This window comes from Nicotiana attenuata, unplaced genomic scaffold, assembly GCF_001879085.1.
Source record: "Nicotiana attenuata strain UT unplaced genomic scaffold, NIATTr2, whole genome shotgun sequence".
NCBI classification, from domain to species: domain Eukaryota; kingdom Viridiplantae; phylum Streptophyta; class Magnoliopsida; order Solanales; family Solanaceae; genus Nicotiana; species Nicotiana attenuata.
In genome coordinates this window covers 59,817-65,225 of record NW_017674464.1, presented here as the reverse complement: position 1 = coordinate 65,225, position 5,409 = coordinate 59,817, and positions in this window count along the sequence as shown.

Below are 5,409 nucleotides of genomic sequence, written 5' to 3'. Positions count from 1 at the left end.
TTGGAGCCCCGAGGGCTCGGGTGAGTTTTGGATAGGCCACGGAGTAGAATTAGACTTAGGAGAATTTCTGGTGTGTTGCAGGTGTGTAGCAGGCATCTGGTCTCGCAAATGCGAGATCAGGCATCGCAATTGCGATGCAAGCAGGGTTTGCAAATGCGAGGATTTTGTCGCAAATGCGAAGAACCCAGGGTCAGCATTACCTCGCAAATGCGAGGTATACTTCGTAAATGCGAAGTCTTCAGTGTATGCCAGAGGTCGCAAATGCGATACCTTTATCGCAATTGCGACAATACCTTCGCAAATGCGAAGGAAGCAGGTTTCTTAAGGGTTCGAAATTGCGAACCCTGGTCGCAATTGCGACATCAGAGACAAGCTAAAATGAATTCCAGACGTGATTTCAACCATTTTTAAAACTTTTTCAAAACCTAAACTCTCTTGGGCGATTTTCTAAAGAAAAGTTCTTCTCCAAATCGATTGTGAGTCATTTCTAACTCGTTTCCTTTAATCTATAACATCTTTTCACATGATTTCAACTCAAAATCAAGGATTTTCAAGGGGGAAATTGGGTGTTTTGGGTAGAACTTAGAATTTTCAAATTTTGGGTATTTGGACCTCAATTTGAGGTCCGATTTCAAAACAAATTATATATTTGAGTTCGTAGGTGAATGGTAATCAGGTTTTGGTTCGAACCTCGGGTTTTGACCATGTGGGCCCGGGGTCGATATTTCACTTTTGGGAAAAACTTTAGAAAACCTTGTTTCATGCATTATAATTGATTCATTTAGCATTTATTGATATCATTAAGTATATTGTAACTAGATTCAAGTGAATTGGAAATGGAATCAAGAGGTAAAGCGGTAGTTGAGGCTTGAATTGTGTTCGTGGCATCGAGGTAAGTGTTTGGTCTAACCTTAGCTTGAGGGATTAGGAGTTGTGTCTTATTTGCTATGTGTTAATTGTGGAGTACGACGTATAGGCATGGTGACGAGTATCTATACGTCAGTGTCAAGCATGCCCGTGAGTCTTATACTTTGATAAACGTGACTCCGTTTCGTATTGTTCATGCTTTATGTGATGAAATCTTATTGTTGAACAAGGCTTGTGGAAGTATTATTGGTAATTGAACATTGAAGAGCGTTGGCTCAAGTTGTGAATTGATTAGTGGAAGTATTATTGGTAATTGAACATTGAAGAGCATTGGCTCAAGTTGTGAATTGATTTGTGGAAGTATTATTGGTAATTGAACATTGTAGAGCGTTGGCTCAAGTTGTGAATTGAGTTGTGAAGTAATTGTGGAAAAGAGAAGAGGTTTATGAAAATGTCTCCCTTGCCGAGATGTTGTTGCATTTGATATTATCTCCCTTGCCGGGATGTTATTGCTTTTGATATTGTTTCCTTGCCGGGATATTGTTGTTACGCTATTGTTCCCTTTCCGGGATTCTATTGTGATTTTTATTGATTCCCTTGCCCGTATTGCTTTGTGATTGTTGTTTGGGTAAGGAAGAGTGTAAAAACACGAAGGGTGATGCCGTGCATGATATTTGTGAGAGAGTGTTAATGCACAAAGGGTGATGTCGTGCCGATATTGTGAGGTTAAAGCACGAAGGGTGATGACGTGCCGCACGATGTACCATGCGGTGCCATGATATGAGTGATAGTGCACGAAGGATAATTCCGTGCCATGATTATGTGAGGTAAAAGCATGAAGGTTGATGCCGTGCCGAGTGTATTGATTCTTATGGTGAGGACGAGAGTAAAATCACAAAGGGTGATGCCATGCACTTGTCTTTCATTTCCTAATTCTTGTTGATAACTCAGCTATAATGTTCTTTACGGTTATTTATTGGTTTTCTATTGTTACATGATTTCCCCGCAGCATGTTTTCCCCCTCCTATCTTTACCTGTAAATTTCTGCCTTTATTTTTCCGCTGTATTTGATTTAACTACATAGGTTTATTTGGTAGTCTGGTCCTAGCCTCGTCACTACTTCGCCGAGGTTAGGCTAGGCACTTACCAGCACATAGGGTCGGTTGTGCTAATACTACACTCTACACTGTGTGCAGATCCCGGCCCTGCAGCTTTTGGACAACAGTGAGGTTGCTGCTTCTAGTTCATCAGGCGACCCGAGGTAGTCCTGCAGGCGTCCGCAGGCCTTGGCGTCTCCTTCTATCATTTCCTTTTTGTTTTTACTTATTCAGAGACAGATTCATGTATTTCTATTCAGGCTTTATTTGTAGTATTCATAGATGGTCCGTGACATTGTGACACCAAATTCTGGGTAGAGTTGTACTTAGACTTCCGCAGTTTGTATTAATCTAAATTATAAAAATTTCGTCTTCCGCACCATTTTCGTTATTATTATTTCCGCTCCTTTTGTTATGTTGTTTTGGAATTTTTAAGGAATTAAAAACGAAAATGGTTAAATAATTGGAATAACTGGCTTGTCTAGCTTTCACTAGTAGGTGCCATCACGACTCCCGAGGGTGGGAAATCCGGGTCATGACAAGTTGGTATTAGAGCTCTAGGTTGCTTAGGTCTCACAATTCACGGACAAGCTTAGTAGAGTCTGAGGGATCGGTACGGAGACGTCTGTAGTTATCCCCAAGAGGCTACAGAGTTAGGAAAAAACTTCACATCTATTCTTTCCTGTCGTGCGATTTGGTTTCTCAATGCTAATTGAACTTCTACTCTGTTCTTTCGCAGATTGTGAGAACACGCGCTTCTTCATCCGCCGATCAGCAGCCCGAGCCCCCAGTGGTAGCATCTGCGAGGGGCGGAGGGCGAGGCCGAGGCCGTGCTAGGGGCCGAGGCAGGGGCAGAGCTCAGTAATCGGAGCCAACACTACACAACTATGGAGTAGCGAGAGCGGTCGATGTAGCTTTTACCCAAAAAGGTCGGGATCGAATCCACAGGGAGCTACAATTGAGAATTGGATTCCTATCTAAACTAGCAATGCGTAATGCTCTTAGTTACGCTTCCAATGATAATTGTTCTTTTGATTACTTCCACTTTTATACTAATAAGATGCCAAATTAAACTAAGATTGATTGCTTGAAAGGTTTTCTAAATAGGTAACGAGGCACTAGGGAAGTGACTTTCTCCTAGGTGAATACTTGACGGGTTCTAAAATCTAAGGCAAAGTTGTTATGTTTGGGATCGCTATATTGCCAATGCACGACACTACTCACTCTATACCTCTCGGTAGCTTGAGTGACTTTGCCTAATTGACTTTCTCAAGACCAATTGGGTGTCGAAACTATACAAGCAATGTAGGCTCAAGTCGGGTATTACTATCTCTAGATTTAACCCTTTAATTGGGGCCATCAATCTCTTGAGTACGCCCCAATTCCTTGTTGGACTGATTACCTACTCAAACTCTCTTTCTCAAGAAGAGCTCAAGTCAAATAGGCACGAATTAGTGTTTGCAACCACTAATCCAACATAGAAAACGCAAATCAGTCCAAATATCAACCACCCATAAACATCTAAGCCTTAAAACACAAGACCCATCAAATACCCACACTAGGGTTGAGCCACAACCCTAGCTAATGGGTCTAGCTACTCATAATAATGGAAGAAAACAGATAATTAGATTAAGAATAACCTATATAATATGTTTACAAGCTAAGAATTAAAGATTCAATGTTGAACTAGCCACAAAATTACTCAAAATAGGACCAAAACGGCCTTCACATGCTCAGCTAAAAGTTAGATACCCTAAAAATCTAAAAAAGAACTATTTATACAAGGCTGAATTTTCTGGACAAAAATACCCCTGCGAAGGTACGGCGTACCGCAGAAAATGCACCGCGACCGCGGTGAGGCTTTTTAGCTTGATTTTTAGGTCTCTGAATCTAGCCACCGCGGACTGCAAGAAATGTTCTGCGGCCGCGGTGGCTTCACTGTGGTCCGCACAAAATGGAATGCGGCCGCAGAGGCTTCCAACTTCTAAAATCCCATCTCTCTGAATCTCTTCTCCGCGGACCGCATAAAATGGATTGCGGCCGCGTTGAGGCTACTGCGGTCCGCATAAAATGGATTGCGGCCACAGTGCTTGAGCTTTCAAAATCTGCACCTCTCTGAATCTCCTCATCGCGAACCGCACTAAATGGATTGCGGCCGCGGTGGATCTGTTGCAGCTGTGCTTTGACTTGTTCTTGGTACTTGTGCAGGTTTCACTCCTTTTTGAGCTGGTTTTGACCTCTTGTCACTTTCTTGACCAAACCTTGCAAACAAGTACAACATGTAAGCCTTTTGGGACTATTTGTATGCATTTTTAATCAAAACTCAAGTAAAAAAGAGTGTAAAATGAACTAGAATCCCTAGTTATCAACTCTCCCAAACTTAAGCTTTTGCTTGTCCTCAAGCAAACAAAATAAGTCCCACCTCCATAAGTATACAACCAAGAAAATTCAGCTGACCTAAAGTGACCTCATCTAGCATCAATTGGGACTAACAATTTCCCTCAATTCAAATGAATCAGTAACAACATTGAACCCTTTAAACACCATGGTTTTAGTGCAACACAAAAGCATCAAGGATTGACTGAACTCATCAAAGAGACTCTTTCTACTACTTTGGTCATTGTGGAACCCAAACTCATACTCCTCAACTCTCCACAAATAAACCTCACTTTTAGGTTGTAGCACTCAGACGAGGTTTGTGGAAAACACATTCATCTCTCTCAAATAAAGGTCACAAGTCCGGCCTAAGTACCATAAGCTTGCCCCTTATATGAGTCACCACTAATGTAAGCTTCATTCAACTCAAGATCATATAGGGCTTTTGTGGAGATATAGTGAAGGCTTTTGGTTCAGGGTAGGAAATATTTGGTCTAAGTAGGTTCCATCTTCCCTTAAGCACTTTATTTGCTTTATTTTGGCACACATTCTCTTGACTTTTTAAGTCATTTACTTCTTTCTTAGGGGTTAGAGAGACACACTGTCACTCTTTCTTGTTCATTTCAAACCTTTTTCTCCTTTCTAAGCTTTCCACGACTTTCATCACTTTACTTTTATTGAATCCCTTCATTTCTTCTATATTGTTCATTCTTTTTGACTTTTTGATTTTCTTTCTTTTTGTTTTTGCCTTTCCTTTTCTTTGCTTTTTTACCTTTTACCACTTTGTTGCATTCCTCGTCTCTCCCCCCAAACTTATGCTTTTGCCATGTGTGAAGGAAAGATTGGGTGCCAAGAGAGGGTCTTTTCAAAACGGGTAAAGGCTTGTATCATGGTTTTTGAAGGAAAAAGGGCTATGGCTCAAAAGGGGCTGACTAGGGACATTATCATTGGTAGGCTATGGATGTTTTCAAGATATCATTCGGATCAAGGAGAGCCTATAATCACTTCTCAAGTCAAACTACACTTAGGATTTCGCCTAGACAAACATTCAGGGCAAGTTCTAGACTCA